At 42.1% G+C, this 17,692-nt stretch overlaps 1 protein-coding gene across 1 annotated transcript in view; it reads left to right on the top strand.

Annotated features, from left to right (window-relative positions):
* The window catches only part of LOC309797760 (uncharacterized protein), a 106,371-nt gene extending 89,441 nt beyond the window's left edge, over positions 1 to 16,930 (top strand). The window contains exon 9 of the mRNA XM_082646187.1: positions 15,972 to 16,930. The gene's annotated coding sequence lies outside the window, so the exon portion shown is untranslated. The remainder of the gene's footprint in view (positions 1 to 15,971) is intronic.
* Positions 16,931 to 17,692: the final 762 nt, after the last annotated feature.

The following is a 17,692-nucleotide window of genomic DNA, read 5'->3' as shown; positions in this document are numbered from 1 at the left end:
CAACCCAAGTGTCCATTGATGGATGAATGAATAAGCAAACATAACGTATGCATACAACAGAATAGTATTCAGCCTTAAAAAATAAGGAAATCCTGGGAATTCCCTGGAGGTCCAGTGGTTAGGACTTGGCGTTTTCAATGCCAAGCGCCTGGGTTCAATCCCTAGTCAGGGAACTAAGATTCCACAAGCCTCGAGGCAGGGTCAAAAAAAAAAGGAAATCCTGACACGTTACAATATAGATGAACTCTGAAGACATTATGCTAAATGAAATAAGCCAGACACAAAAGGACAAATACTGTATGATTCCACTTATAGGAGGTGCTGAGTGTAGTCAACTTCACAGAGACAGAAAGCAGAATGGTGGTTGCCAGGGGCTGGAGGGAGAAAAGAATGGGGAATCAGTGTTTAATGGATACAGAGTTTCAGTTGAGAAAGATAAAAATGTTCTGGAAATGGATAGTGAAGTTTATACAACAATGTAAATGTACTTAATGCCACAGAACTGTATAATTAAAAATGGTTAAAATAGTAAATTTTATATTGTGTATATTTTGCCACAATAAAAAAATGAGGAAAAGTGCTGAAAAAAGTGCTGAAAAGTTTTCCAAATTGAAAAATATATATATCACTTCATTACACCATATAGAAATTCCACACAGAAAGCAAAACTTCTTTTTTAATTTTAGAAGAAAATACAGATATACAGAATTCATACCCTGGGGTAGAGAAAATTTACTTAAACCAGACACAGAAACCAATTGTTAATTTAGTGTAAAAATTTCCATAAATATAAAATTAAAATGTAAAACTTGTATACAACTAAAGACATTGTTAACAAAAGGAAAAGGCAAGCCTCAGACTGGCAGGATGCTCTGGCAACACATAAATCCAGCAATGAATTAGTATCCAAAGTAACCTAGCTGTCCCACAGTTAGTGAAGGATACATAAACAGTGATTTAAGTCTACAACGGAACACTACTCAGCTTTTAAAAATAAATGAACCAGATCCACAAGTGGCAACATGGTTAAACCTCCATCAATTAATTTAAAGCATGCACCCCTCTGACCCAGCAATTCTACTTTTCATTCACTGCAGCAATGGTGAAATGGCAAATAGCTTTAATGGCCATTAATGAGGAGAGGATTAAATAAACTACAGTACAATATATACTATGTATGGTATTGTGTAGTAGTCAAGAAGAACCAGGTAGATCTTTATGTTCCATTATGGAAAGATCTCAGACATTCTGTTAGGAAAAAGTTGCAGACCAATGTCTACAGTATCATGTCATTAATGTGGGCATTAGAGGAAACCCTATATATAGATGAAAATGATTAGAGAAAGGTCTGGAAGGATCACAACAAACTGATAACTGCCGTTTTGGTGGAGAAGGGAGTGGGTCAAGGGGCCTTGTATTCTGTCTGTACTGTTTAAGCATTTAATAAGAGAGTGTGCATTCATGAGCCATTTGCAGAGCTGCAGTACACAGCCCCAGACTGCACAATACAACTCCAGGAGCTGCCATTCACAGGCATTCCGATGTGAATGGCAACCCCTAAAATTGGGCAGTATACTTCCTGCACTAGATGCCACAGCCCTGATACGTGTATAACTAGAAATAAATAAAATAAGAGGTGATGAGAGTATTTACTGCAAACCAGCATGAGGGAGTTTCTACGGTGATGTAAATTTCTATATCTTGATTGGGATAGTGGTTACAAAGTACAGACAGTCCCCAACTTACAATGGTTTGACTTTAGATGGTGCGAAAGCAATACACATTCAGTAGAAACTGTACTTCAAATCTGAAGTTTGATCCTTTCCCTGGCTAGCAATATGCAGTATGATACTCTCCCGTGATGCTGGGCAGCGGCAATGAGCCACAGCTCCTGGTCAGTCACAAGAGTAAACAACCGAGATACTTACAACCATTCTGTTTTTCACTTTCAGTACGGTATTCAATAAATTACAAGAGACATTCAACACTTTATTATAAAATAGGCATAGTGTTAGATGGCTTTGCCCAACTGTAGGCTAATGTAAGAGTTCTGAGCATGTTTAAGGTAGGCTAGCCTAAGCTATGATGTTCGGTAGATTGGGTGTATTAAATGCATTTTCAACTTACCATACTTTCAACTTACAGTGGGTTTATCAGACATAACCCTACTAGACCAGCTCTGCACAGGACATCTGTGCAGACATCAGTAAAGTTGATTTCAAAATAAATGTAAATTAAATATATAAATAAATAAAATACAATATCACTGAGAAAACCTAGAACAAGGCATCCAAAATTACAGGACCTAGGCATCCCAAAATAAGAACTAGTAGACACCTGCTGGTTGCACTCTTAAGTACACAGACATAAAACTAAAGAGAAATTAACTTAGTTCTTCAAGGCTTACTATACAATGCCAAATTTGAATTAATATTTTTATACAAGGAAATGTAGGTTCTGAGAGATTTATACTAAAGATATAAAACAAGTGGTAACTTGGCATTCTATTGGTTTTAAATCTGATTTCCTAACTAAGTAGAAATTTCGTCTCTCACACATAGTGGACACTCAAAAGCCTTGCCAACACTACCTTGACTACACACCCCCCTTCAAAAGTAATTCCACTTATGTGCGATAAAAATTCTCACAGAACTCATAAAAGGTCAAGTTTTAATTTGGCAGACAAGGTAACCCAACAGGCACTGCAACCCAGGCAACTGAAACAGCAGCCTGGAGCTCGAGAGTCCAGAAATCCAAACAAGGCAGAAAAAAGGCAGAATCCCAGCCCTTACAGAAGAGCAGAGATACATCCTCTTATGACAGATCTAAGATCCAAGAACCAAGATAAAAATGAAAAAGTGTTTTCTAGACAAAAGTACTCTCCTTCCTCAAGTGATAGGAAAGGGCCAGAACGGGATGATTTGAAGCAACGGCCCAAGGAGTAAGCTCCTGGCAGCCAACATGCAATAAAGATGTGAAAGTGGCAGCATGACCACAAGATATGACAACTCCATCACCTTAGCCATCACTTTAAATGCCCAGACCTAAGAACCTGGGTTACCTCACACGGCAAAAAAAAAAAAAAAAAAAAAAAGAGAGAACCTGAGGAACAAGGGAAGTCCATTCAGCCATCCCTAACACCAGATTTATCAATAGTGCTCTGTGTAAAATAGAGCATAGAGCAAAACCTTCATTCAGGCAATGCGTAGGTATTTAGTGCCGGCTATGGGTCAGGCACTGTTCTTGTCACTGAGAATTTAGCAGTTAATAGTCATGGAGCTTCATTCTACTTGGGAAGAAAGGTAACTTCTTTTCTCTTTCCAATTTCCGTTTCCCTTCTCTCTCTTTAAATGTTACGCAGAAGTTCCTTCAAAACTCTCCCAAGTACCTCCCACAAGCTTCTTTGACCAACCTCCTGCTTTAATCCTCAAAGCAAGCAATTTTATGGCTCCAATTTCCCAATACTGGGGAAAAGAGACCTAAAGTGAATGAGACAAAATTCAATGTTGCTCTGTACTTCATACGCATACCTTTACAACTAAATTGCCAGCACTTAAATAGCAAATGATGGCTGTGTTTTACACAATTTTGTGGCCCCAGTGCTGACCACGGTTCTCTACCCAAGGTACCTAACCAATAAACGTTTGCTGAGGCTGCTAGAAGGTCTCCCTAATCCCAAGGCCTGGCACAGGAATTTAACGGCAAGCATTCGTTAGCTGCATCCTTCCTCCACTCAGGACACCTTTCTTTAACGGGTGACCTCGGTGCACAGGTTCACTGATAGGTGCCTCGGGAAATAGTGTTTTGAGGTGATGTGAAATAAATTCCCTTCCCTCTGCCAGGGCCTGCCTGCCTCACCTGCCCTCTGCCAGGACCTGCCTCCTTCGCCCCCTTAAACACCTAAGGCAGAGCCTCCTCCTTGCGAGCCAGGCACGGGCAGCATCAGCCCTGCGCCCGCAACCCGGCTCCGCGCCCTGCGGCCACAGCGCGCTCGGGACCCCGGAGCCCCCTCAGCGGCCCGGGGCTCAGAGCCCGGCGGCGGCCCGGAGCTCCGCTCCATCCCCCACGCTCGCCCCTCCAGGTCCGGGCGCGCAGCGCCGTCTCCCCTACAGCGCACGCTGTGCAGCGGCCCCGGCTCCCCGCGCGCTGTCTCCGCCGCTCCCGGCCCTGCACCCCCGCAGGCTCCTGAGGTGAGGGCGCTGCGTGGGCTCCTTCCCGCTTCTCGCGGGCGCGAGGCTCTGGCACCGCGCTCCTCTCCCACAGCCTGCGGCGGCCGCCACAAACCCCCACCGTACTCACTTCCCGGCCGGAGCTGGGGGCGTCGAAAAGGTCCCCGGCGGCCGCAGCGTCCTCCGCCTCCTGCGGCCCGGTCTCAGAGGCTGAGGCGGTGGCGGTGGCGGTGCCTGCTCAGGCCCCGGAGCCGCCCCCGCGGCGAACGTTCTCAGGCACCCGGCACGCGCAGCGAGCTCGCCCCGGGCGCGAGGGCGCGAGGGCGCGAGGGCGCGAGGGCGCGAGGGCGCGAGGGCGCGAGGGCGCGAGGGCGCGAGGGCGCGAGGGCGCGAGGGCGCGCACGCGCCGCCTGCGCGAGCGCCTGGCTGGGGGCGGAGCTTCCGCCGGCCGAGGAGGGGGCGGGCCAGCGGGCCGATTTCCCCTCGAGGCCCTCCCCCTGCGGCCGGTTCCGGGCGGGCGGCGGAGTTGCGTTCCAACTCCACAGGTATGTGCCCCACCGGCTGGATGCTCGGCCCAACGTGACTACAAGGTAAAGAATGCAAAGAACCACCCCCATGAATCCCTCATCCGCACCTCGAGCAAGAGACCCTGAATTGTTTTTTTTAATTTGCCACTTGTGGTGTCACTGCTGGCACACCAGACCTCCCATCTATCTAGCCCTTGTCCACTCCACCTCTTGTCTCTTCCTACACATCCCCCATCCAAACTCCTGAAATGTTCCTACTTTCCCTTGCCTCCATACCTTTGTGCTTGTTTCTCTCTCTTTGGACTGTCATTTGAATACAAGCAAAGAAGTTCCAACATATATGTAGCCAAAGTTCCACATATGACGAAACTATAATCTAAGAAGCTTTCTTGAAATAAGAAAATATAAACCTACAAAATGAAAGGACTCACATGTACTTGGGGAAATGACCACAGAATGATCAATTTTGAGAGCTAGCCTCTTAAAACTATTAGACAGGGACTTCCCTGGCAGTCCAGTGGTTAAGACTCCATGCTTCCAATGCAGGGGGCACGGGTTCAATCCCTGATCAGGGAACTAAGATCCCACATGCCATGTGGTATAGCCAAAATTTTTAAAAATAAAAAAACAGGACTTCCCTGATGGCACAGTGGTTAAGAATCCGCCTGCCAATGCAGGGGACATGGGTTCGAGCCCTGGTCTGGGAAGATCCCACATGCCGCAGAGCAACTAAGCCCGTGCGCCACAACTACTGAGCCTGCGCTCAAGAGCCTGCGAGCCACAACTACTGAGCCCACGGCCGCAACTACTGAAGCCCGTGTGCCTAGATCCCGTGCTCCACAAGAAGAGAAGCCACCACAATGAGAAGCCCCTGCACTGCAACGAAGAGTAGCCCCTGCTTGCCGCAACTAGAGAAAGCCCATGCGCAGCAACGAAGACCCAGAGCAGCCAAAAATAAATAAATAAAATAAATAAATTTAAAAAAATAAAATTAAATTAAAACTATTAGACAAAAAATAACAATGATAATCATCAAGGCCCCCATATAAAAAGTTCAAATTATTTAAAAGTGTAAGAAAATTAGGCTGCAGTACATTAAAGATGACTGTATTTTCTGTATCACTTCTTTTGATCCAGGTTGGCCTAAGCAAATTGCTTGACCAATAGAATATGTGATATTATGAGACTTCCAGGCCTAGGGCATAAGAAGTCTTGAAGAGTCCATCTGGGTCTTTGGGAACACTTGCCCTTGAAGCCCCGAGCCACTATGTAAAATATCTAACTCCCTGTGGAGAGGTTCTGAGACTACATGGAGAGGGAGAGGGGTCTACCTGATCCTAGCTGATATGAGAGAAGTCATCATGAGTTCTCTGTATCAGTCCAGCCATCAGCTGAATACCACTGAGTGGTTCCAGTTGAAGCCATGTAGAACAGAAGAATCACCCAGCCAAATCCTACCCAAATTCCTGACCCCAAATGTTGTGAAATTATAATCAAAATCGTTATTTATGCCATTCCTTTTAGGGTAGTTTGTTATGGAGTCTGGTAACCAAAATATTTGGCATCAGACTTCTTAAGAGAAAAGCAAGGCTATAGTGATGCAGCACTTTCAGCATTTTCTAAAAACTCAAGGAAAGAAAATACACACTAAGGATTTTATATCCATCCATCCATGCTGTTTTTCAAGCATCAAAAGCTATAGGAAATGGGCTTCCCTGGTGGCGTAGTGGTTGGGAGTCTGCCTGCCAATGCAGGGGACACGGGTTCGTGCCCCAGTCCATGAAGATCCCACATGCCGCGGAGCGGCTAGGCCCGTGAGCCATGGCTGCTGAGCCTGTGCATCCGGAGCCTGTACTCCGCAATGGGAGATGCCACAGCAGTGAGGCCCGCGTACCACACACACACAAAAAAAGCTATAGGAAAAAAAAACTTTTTAAAATGCGAGAACTTAGTACTGTGCATGTTAAGCCCCTTCTAAGTAGCTACTAGAGCAGGGGTCAGCAAATTTTTTTGTAAAGCCCCAGATTGTCAATATTTTGAGTTTGCAGGCTTATTCAACCCTGCCATTGTAGCACCAAAGCAGCCATAAATAATATGCAAATAAGTGATTTAAGAAAATAATATATCGATACAATGACCAAATGGGGGTTTTGTATTAATTTGCTAGAATTACCATAACAAAGTACCACAGACTGACCTAAAGAACAGAAACCTATTGCCTCAGAGTTCTAGAGGGTAGAAGTCCAAGATCAAGGTGTCAGCAGGGTTGATTTCTTCTGAGGCCTCTCTTCTTGGCTTGTAGATGGCCATCTTCTCCCTGTGTCCTCACATGGTTTTCCCTTTGTACTGTGACTGTCTGTATCCTAATCTCCTCTTCTTATAAGGACACCAGTCATATTAGAGTAGGGCCCACCCTAATGACCTCATTTTAACCTAATTATCTTTTTAAAAACGTTATCTCCAAATATAGTCACATTCTGCAGTACTGCTTAGGACTTCAACAACCTAAATGTAAAAACTAAAACAACAAAACGCTTAGAAGAAAACAAATGTAAATCTTCATTACCTTGAGTTTGGCAAACCCTTCTTAGATAGAATACCACAAGCACAAATGACAAAAGGTAAAAAAATTGGATTTTTCTCAAAATTAAAAACTTTTGTGTGTCAAAGGACACCATAAAAAAGTGTAAAGACAGCCTACAGAATGGGATTAAATATTTCTAAATAATATATATGATAAGGGACTTATAACCAGAATATATAAACAATACAACAATCATAAAACAACCCAACTGAAAATTGGGGAAAGGATTTGAGCAGACATTTCTTCAAAGAAAATATATAAATGGTGAAGAAGCACTTGTAAAGATGTTCAACATGATTAGCTATTAGTGGAATGTAAATCAAAGACACAATGAGGGACTTCCCTTGTGGCAGAGTGGTTAAGAATCTTCCTGCTAATGCAGGGGACATGGGTTCGAGCCCTGGTCCGGGAAGATCCCACATCCCACGGAGCAACTAAGCCCGTGTGCCACAGCTACGGAGCATGCGCTCTAGAGCCTGCGAGCCACAACTACTGAGCCTGTGTGCTGCAACTACTGAAGCCTGTGTGCCTAGAACCCATGCTCCGCAACAAGAAGCCACCGCAATGAGAAGCCCGCACACCGTAACGAAGAGTAACCACCCCCCGCTCGCCGCAATGTGCAGCAACGAAGACCCAATGCAGCCATAAATAAATAAATAATTTTTAAAATAGATAAGCAACAAAGCATATCTATTAAAAAAAGGAAAAAAGACACAATGAGATACTACTTCACTAAGATGGCTGTAATCAAAATCAGACAATAACAAGTTTTGGTGAGGATGTGGAGAAACTGGAACCTTGATGCATTGCTGATAGGAATGTTAACGGTGCAATTGCCCTGGAAAACAGCTTGGCATTTCCTCAAAATGTTAAACATAAAGTTATCATATGACACAGCACTTCTACTTCTCGGTGTACACCCAAGAGACTTGAATATATATGCCCATACAAAAACCTATACACACATGTACATCGGGTCTTACTCCTCCTAACAGCCAAAAAGCAAAAGCAACCCCCAAATCCATCAACTGGTATATGGATGAACAAAATATGGTAAATTCATTCATACAGTGGCATATTATTCAGGAAAAAAAAAAAGAATGGAGTACGTGCTATAACATAGATGAACCTTGAAAACATTATGCCCAGTGAAAGAAGCCAGTCACAGAAGACCACATATTACACAATTCTATATATGTGAAATGTCCAGAAGAGGCAAGACCATAGAGACAGACAGTAGATTAGTGGTTGCCAGAGGCTGGAGGGGTTGAGGGATTGGGAAAGGACTGATACTGTGTATAGGGTTACTTTTTTTTAAAGTGTATTGATTGTTTGATTGTGGCCGCGATGCACAGCAATGTGGCTCCCTGACCAGGGATCGAACCCGCATGCCCTGCATTGGAAGCACGGAGTCTTAACCACTGGATCGCCAGGGCAGTCTCTGGGGTTACTTTCTGAAGTGATGAAAATGTTCTAAAGTTGATTGTGGTGACAGTTACACAACTCCGTGAATATACTAAAACCCACTGAACTGTACACTTTAAATAGATGGATTGAAAGTGAATTCTGTCTCAATAAATCTGGTTCTTTGAAAAAGACAGCTATAAAAGAATCTTGAAAAACACAAAAGTATACTTGAACAAGACATCCCTTGGTTTTGGTTAAAATATCTCAACATAGTCAAGATGACAGTTCCCCTTATGTTAACTTATAAATTTAATATGCTCCTGCAAAAAATATAAACAAGTTTTTATGTAGCTAGACAAATTGATACCAAAGTTCATATGGAAAATGAAACACTCAAGAATAGTTAGTAAAACACTGAAAATTAAGAATTATGAGAGGTGACTTGTCCCAGCAAATACTAAAACATACTGCAGAGTGAAAACAGTGTGGTTCTGACACGTGACGAGGTGGACCAGTGTAACCGAATGAAAGGTACAGAAATCAATCCAACTACGTATAAAAATCCAGTATATGATAAGCAGTCAAATGGCTGCAGCAAAGAAGGACTTTCTAAAAAATGGTGTTGGAACAAGTGGACAGACCTACAGAGCCTCACTCTGCTGGTGAGGTTACAGGGAGACAAGTATTACTAGAGGGAAGAAAAATAATACAACCCCTATCAAGAGGTGTTTGGCAATATCTACTGAAACATTTGTACATTTACCTTTCAACCTAGCATTCCCACTTCTAGGAATTTACTCGAAAGATGATATCTCCAAAAATAATAGGTACCCTTACATATGTAAGCTTCTTCATTGTACCTGGTGTCTGTGTGTATGTATAACGTTACATATATTTTTGCGTGTCTCAAATACCATATTTTAAAAAGATAAAGGGAAAGAGTTTGTGTCTCTGTGTGTGTTGTACTCTCTAAATAAAAGAATGGAAGACTATAAACCAAAATATTAGCAGAGATGATCTCTGGGTGGTAGGATTAGGAGTGATTTTCATTTTCTTTATTTACATTTCAAAATGTCTTAAATGAATGTGTACTTTTTTGAAAACAGGAAAAAATATTTTAAAAAATCAATGCTAGAACCTGTCCCATTTTCATTCTGTCTTAATTTCCATGATGATAAATGATTCGGGGAAGAGGCACGCAGTGGAATCTCCAAGGTCGTTTGTAACACCAAGTTCAGCCAGGTAGTGAGCTGACAGTAGCAGGAATAAATCTGCAGAAGGATGTACAGAACTGTGTAGGAGGATGACATCTGCCAGCTGAGTGTCAGCATAGGCAACAAGAAGGTAATATCAATTCAAAGAAAATAATTTCATGAACCTGAAACTATTCTTTGAAGTCATGAGTTTACTGTCTTGCCCCCACCCCCCACCAAAACCCCCAATATCATGCAGATAAGGATACTAGAAACTGGGGATATATGTATACCTATGGCTGATTCACTTTGTGGTACAGCAGAAACTAACACACCATTGTAAAGCAATTATACTCCAATAAAGATGTTTAAAAAAAGAAAAGAATACTAGAAACAAAATATCACAATCTCATCCTTATGTCAAATTACAGTAAATTGACACCATAATGTGTGTCATTCTGTTCTGGCACTTACAGATTACATAACAGGACTGGAAAGGGTCCAATAGAGAGTAATTAAAATGACAGGCTGAAAGCGTGTCCTTTACATAATGGCAAGCAAAAACCAAACTCTGGCCTTCAGAGGAAGATAAGAGTTTAGGGCTTCCCTGGTGGCACAGTGGTTAAGAATCCGCCTACCAATGCAGGGAACACGGGTTCGATCTCTGGTCCAGGAAGATCCTACATGCCGCGGAGCAACTAAGCCCGTGTGCCACAATGCAGGCTCTAGAGCCCGCAAGCCACAACTACTGAGCCCGTGCGCCTACAGCCCTTGCTCCACAACAAGAGAAGCCACGGCAATGAGAAGCCTGTGCACCACAACGAAGAGTAGCCCCTGCTCACCACAACTAGAGAAAACTCACGTGCAGCCATAAATAAATAAATAAATAAATAAAATAATTTTTTTTAAAAGTTCAAACGGTTTATGCCTAAGGTGTGCATAGCTGGAATACATATGCAGTCACCAAATCTTAGAATACCAGCAGTAAAGGGTAGCTGGTAGTGACTGAAACAGGCAGCTTTGAAAGAAATACATAGGAACTGCTATTTTGCACAGTGAGTAGCAATGAAGAAATCCTTTCCCCAGAGGCTGAATCACTGGTTCTCAGTCTTGTCCACTGTGGTATGAAGGTGACACAGAAGACAAATTGGGAGACTCTGGTTGGGGATGGGATGACCAGGAGGAGAGGCAGTGCTGGAATAGGGCTGTCCATACTCTCCATAGTACCCTGGGGATTCTGGGAGTCTGTGACAAATTGCACGGAAAACGTTTATGAAGGAAACTTTCTAAGATTTAAATCATGGATGCAGTACCGTTTTTCAACAGAACTGTCCTTCTGGGTCATGATGAAGATTGTACCGGACTGGATAGTCCACTGTGGTATTTTCTGTGTGCTTATGATCACAGACCTCATCCATTCTGCCATACTGTGGAAGCTCAAGAGGCCAGAGGCTAAATGACACCCCGCAAAACATCCTCAAGAATTACCCCAAGAAGGCAACACAGAGGACAGAGTATCCAGAATCTCCTAGGTTTTGCTAGTTCAACAAAGGCTAATTATTTATGTGGGGTTTTCAGATACCCCAAAGATCAACAAATTCTGGGTTAACTAAACTTTCTAAATTGGCTCAAGTTTAGTCATTTCACCTGTTCTCAATCTGGCTACATCCCAATCACCTGGTATGCTTTTGAGACAATACCTACATCTGGGACCCACCCTAGGTGAACTGAACTTTTTTAAAGTGTCCCCAAGTGATATAACATATAGCCAAAGTGGAGAACAACTGAGCTTCTCTACAGTAGTGAGAACAGAATGGAGGTGCGTTTAAAGGTAAAAACTGAGCTACCATGTTATCTGGTAGGCCCTTTCATACACCTATCACCTGAGTAGACCAGAAGCAAAAAGACACAGGCTGGCAATCCTGCACTGCAGCATCATTTAACATAGCCAAGACGTGGAAGAAAGCAAAATGTCCAGCAACAGAAAAATGCACAAAGAAGAAGTGTCCATGTACACAGTGCAATATTAGGCATGGAAAACAATGAAACAGTGCTGGTTTCACCACCATATAAGGACCTACAGATAAATCACCCAACTTGAAGTAAGGAAGGAACCGAAAAACAGATAATCTATGGTATCAATTATAGGTGTTACCCAAAAATTGATACCCATGACGGAGGACACACATGGATTAAGAAAACAAAATTATGTTTAACCAAATGGAAAAGTGTAAGGAATGGATGAATTAGGATATGGGGGTTAACAGACATGTACTAACACATATGAAATATATGTCACAAAATAACTATGGAGTACCAAGAGAGGTGTAATCAACACTCTCTCATCTACACGGGAAAGGATCCAAAGATCAATAGTTAGATACATAGATATAATGAATCAGACTTTATACACACAATAGAAACATTTTTATCAAATTTGTTCTGATAATTAATAAAAATTAATTTAAATAACAAACAAGAAGGAGACATAAGCTCTTGGGGGTATGCCCTGACACATTCCACTCTTAACTTGCAGCCTACTAACAGGATTTCCAGGAAGGCTCTGTTAACCAAAAACCTCGAGTTGGAAATGTAGAAGTGCTGCCGCCTTGAGGCCATTTTCCAGAAGAGCGGCCTTAAACCCACAGCTAACGGTCACAACATTCACAAGGACACAGGGCTGTAAAGGACACCTGCCCTCAAAAATTGTTGTGAGGTAGGGAATGGACAAAAAAATTCAAAACTAGCAAAATTTTCAAGGAGAGAGTATGAAGAGGTAAGTTTTACTCACTCTTTTGCAAAAAAAAAAGGAAAATGGATAAAAGCTCAACATCAGGAATTATGAGACTCATGCAAAGCGAACCTACAAGAAGGTTTCAACTCACGCTAGTCAACTACCATCAGCAAAAGGTCTACAAACAATAAATGCTGAAGGGGTTTTAGAGAACTGTGTACCCTCTAGCTGTTGGTGAGATGTAAAGTGGAAAGAGCCAATAATGAGAACAGAAAGGAGCTGCATTTAAAAGTAAAAATTGAGCCACCATTCCATCCAGCAGGCCCACCACCGAGCCTCTCCCATGAGAAGACCAGAGTCGAGAAGGCACAGGCTGCAACAGCTGCACTGCAGGAAGTTTCCCAATAGCCAAGACACGGAAGCAAGCAAAACGTCCATCAACAGATGAATGGATAAAGAAGAAGTGGTCCACGTACACAGTGGAACATTAGCCATGGAAGACAATGAAACGCTGCTCTTTGAGGCATCATAGATGAGCCTAGAGATAATCACAGAACATGAGGTAAGTCGGAAAGCAAAAGACACATACTATGATATCACTTATAGGCGTTATCTCACAACGGACTCAAATGAACATACTTCCACAGAGAAAGACACTCACAGACTTAGACGACATACTATGCTTATCTCAAAGGAAAGGTGGGGGAAATGGGTAAAGTAAGATTAGGGTTGACATTCGTGTACAAATACCTATGAAATACATATATCAAAAAGACCGACCATATAGCAAGGGAGGTCTGCGGTACACTCTACAGTAATTTACATGGGAAGAGGATCTGTACAGTAATATATATATATATATATATATATATATATATACATACTTGTACAAATTGCTCAGATTGTGTATACCTTGGACAATCAATATTCTAAACATTACCCCTATTAAAAAACTTTAAAAAATGAACAAGAAATACAGTGACATATATTTACGGTGTTTTTTTCCTGGCACGTTCCATTCTAATTTACAACCTGGGAACAGGACTTCTAAAAAGGCTCTGCTGCCTTACTAACCAGATTTGGGAATGGAGAAATGCTGCCGCCTTGTGGCCGTTTCTCACAACAGCAGCTTTAAACCCAGTGCTACTGATCACTAAATATTCACACTCATTGCACGCCTGTAAATGATACCTGCAGTCTAGAAACATCCTGGGGTCGAAAACCGACCAAGAAATTCAAAAGAGGGCAACCTTCCTGTAAGACAATTTCAAGAGGTTTATTGTACTCACTGTATGTTTCTGTTTTTTGTTTAAGAGAAATAAAAAATGTGTGGCGAAATGCTGAACATTCGGAATTATTAAAGACATGCAAATCCAAATTACAAAAACCTATCAGCTCACACCAGTCAGAATGGCCATCAGCAAAAATTCTGCAAACGATAAATGCTAAAGGGGTTGTGGAGAAATGCGTACCCTCGGTTCAAAGTGGGACATGGTAAGAGCCAGTATTGAGAACACAAAGGATATTCCTTGAAAAGGTAAATATTGAGCTACCATTCAAACAAGCCTACCCACTGCCGGGCCTATCGCCTGAGAGGATGAGAATCAAAAAGACACAGGCTGGCAAACCTGCACTCCGGCAATATTTACCATAGCCAGCACCTGGAAGCAACGAAAATGTCCATCAACGGAGGAATGCACAAAGAAGAAGTGGTCCATGTACACAACGGAATGTGACTCCAATAAAAAATATAAATTCAATTCAAAAAGCAAACATAAGTAAGGGGATATCAGCATTTGGGGTTTTATCCGGGCACATTCCTCTCTAATTTATAACCGAGGAAAACCACTGGCAGGAAGGTCTGTTTCCTAGTTACCACAGTGGGAAAAGCAGAAATGCTGCCGCCCTCTGCCCGTTACCTGCAACAGCAGCTTTAAAACCTGTGCGAAGGGTCATTTCATATGCACAAGTACTGTTGGGCTGTAAATGAAACCTGCCCTCAAAATGTCTTCAGGGAAGTAATGGCCAAAATATTTCAAAATGTGGCACATACTTCAAGAAAACAATATGAACAGGTAAGCTGTGCTCACAGTTTTAAGGAAAAAAAAGACATTCCTGAAAGCTCAATTTCAAGGAATTATGAGACACATGCAAATCCAACCACAAACAGGTACCAGCTCACACCAGTCAGAATAAACTTCAGCAAAAAACTACAAGCAATAAATGCTGAAGGGTTTGTGGAGAAGTGCACACCCTCAACTTTAAGTGGGACGTGACCTGGTAAGAGCCACTAATGAGAGCAGAATCGAGGTGTCTTTACATGGTAAACATTTTGCTACCATATAATCAAGCCATCCCACTCCTGGGCCTATAACCTAAGAAGACATAATTGGAAAGACACAGGCAGGCAAATCTGCACCGCAGCTGTATTACAATAGCCAAGACATGGAAGCAACCAAGAAGTCCATCAACAGATGAGTGGACAAAGAAGAACTGGTACAGGTACAGATGGAATATTAGCCAAGGAAAAAATGACAGAATGCCATTTGGAGCACCGTAGATGAGTCTAGAGGTGATCACGCAACTTGTAGTAAGTCAGAAAGCGAAAGACACCTATCTTATGATATCACTTATAGGTGTTACCTAAAAATTGATACCAGTGAAGATATTTCCACAGAGAAAGGCAATCACAGATTCATTAAACAAACTTATGTTTCACCAATGGAAAGGTGTAAGGATTGGATACATTTGGTTACTGGGGTTAACAGAGATATACAAACACAGGGGAAGTATATAATCAGCAAAGACCTACAGAATACCAAGAGAAGACTACTCAACATTCTGTCATAACCTACATGGGAAAAGGATCCGAAGAAGAATACATATATGTGTATGTGTAAAAGAATGACATCTTGCACACCTAGAGCAAGCAAAACATTGTAATCAAACTTGCTGTGATAAAAAATAAAAATTAAATTTAAAAAAGAATAAGAAGTAGTGAGACATAAACTTAAGGGGCTCTTTCCTGTCACATTGCATTCTAATTTACAACCTAGAACAAGACTTCCATTGAGACTCTGTTACCCTAGTAACCAGATTTGGTAAAGGAGAACTGCTCCCGCCTTGTGGCCGTTTCACACCACAGCAGCTCTAAACCCAGGACTAATGGTTACTTGATATTCAAAATAATTGCAGGCCTGTAAATGACACGTGCCCTCAAAACAAATCCTTGGGTCCTAAATTGAGCAAAAACCTCAAAAGATGTGCATATTTCAAAATGACAATTTCAAGAGGCATATTTTATGCACATTTTGGCTTCTCTTACTTTTTGTTTGTTTCTTCTTTGTTTAAAAAAAGGGCATGGAAAAAGGCTCAACATCAGGAATTAATAAACCATGAAAATCCAGTCTACAAAAGGTTCACCTAACAGCCGTCAGAATGATCATCACCAAAAGCTGTACAAAGAATAAATGCTGAAGGGGTTTTAGAAAACTGCATAGACACTAGCTTCTGGTGGGATGTAACCTGGTAACAGCCAGTAGTGAGAACAGAATGGAGGTGCATTTAAAGGTAAAAACTCGGGCCTCCCTGGTGGCGCAGTGGTTGAGAGTCCGCCTGCCGATGCAGGGGATACGGGTTCGTGCCCCGGTCTGGGAGGATCCCATATGCCGCGGAGCGGCTGGGCCCGTGAGCCATGGCCACTGAGCCTGCGCATCCGGAGCCTGTGCTCCGCAACGGGAGAGGCCACAACAGTGAGAGGCCCGCGTACGGAAAAAAAAAAAAAAAAAAAGGTAAAAACTCAGCTACCATGTTATCTGGTAGGCCCTTTCATACACCTATCACCTGAGTAGACCAGAAGCAAAAAGACACAGGCTGGCAATCCTGCACTGCAACATCATTTAACATAGCCAAGACGTGGAAGGAACCAAAACGTCCAGCAACTGAAAAATGCACAAAGAAGAAGTGTCCATGTACACAATGCAATACTAGTCATGGAAAACAATGAAACAGTGACGGTTGCACCACCTTATAAGGACCTACAGGTAAATCACCCAACTTGAAGTAAGGAAGAAACCGAAAAACAGATAATCTATGATATCGGTTATAGGTGTTACCTAAAAATTGATACCCATGAAATTATTTCCAAGAGGAGGACACGCATGGATTAAGAAAACAAAATTATGTTTAACCAAATGGAAAAGTGTAAGGAATGGATGAATTAGGATATGGTGTTAACAGACAGGTACTAACACATATGAAATATATGTCACAAAATAATTATGGAATACCAAGAGAGGTGTACTCAACACTCTCTAATAACCTACACGGGAAAGGATCCAAAGATGAATAATTAGATACATAGATATAATGAATCAGATTTTGTACACCTAAAACAAACAACATTTTTATCAAATTTGCTCAGATAATTAATAAAAATTAAATTTAAATAACAAACAAGAAGTAAGGAGATATAAGCTCTCGGGGGTTTGCCCTGGCACATTCCACTCTAACTTGCAGCCTACTAACAGGATTTCCAGGAAGGCTCTGCTGACCAAAATCCTCGAGTTGGAAATGTAGAAATGCTGCCGCCTTGTGGCCATTTCCCACAAGAGCGGCTTTAAACCCACAGCTAACGGTCACTTAACATTAACAAGGACACAAGACTGTAAAGGACACCTGCCCTCAAAGATTGTGCTGAGGTAGGGAATGGACAAAAAAATTCAAAACTGGCAAAATTTTCAAGGAGATAGTATGAAGAGGTAAGTTTTACTCACTGTTTTTCAAAAAAAAGGAAAATGGAAAAAACCTCAACATCAGGAATTATGAGACTCATGAAAATCGAACCTACAAAAAGGTTTCAAATAATAACGTTTCAAAAAAAAACGAACCTACAAATAATAAATGCTGAAGGGGTTTTAGAGTACTGTGTACCCTCTAGCTGCTGGTGAGATGTAAAGTGGTAACAGCCATTAATGAGAACAGAAAGGAGCTGTGTTTAAAAGTAAAATTTGAGATGCCATTTCATCCAGCAGGCCCACCACTAGGCCTATCACCTAAGAGCTGAATCGAGAAGACAG

This window comes from Mesoplodon mirus, assembly GCF_964341445.2.
Source record: "Mesoplodon mirus genome assembly, contig: HAP1_SCAFFOLD_952, whole genome shotgun sequence".
Classification (NCBI taxonomy): Eukaryota; Metazoa; Chordata; class Mammalia; order Artiodactyla; family Ziphiidae; genus Mesoplodon; species Mesoplodon mirus.
Note: the sequence above shows the minus strand (reverse complement) of the source record. Positions and strands in the feature narration are given on the sequence as shown.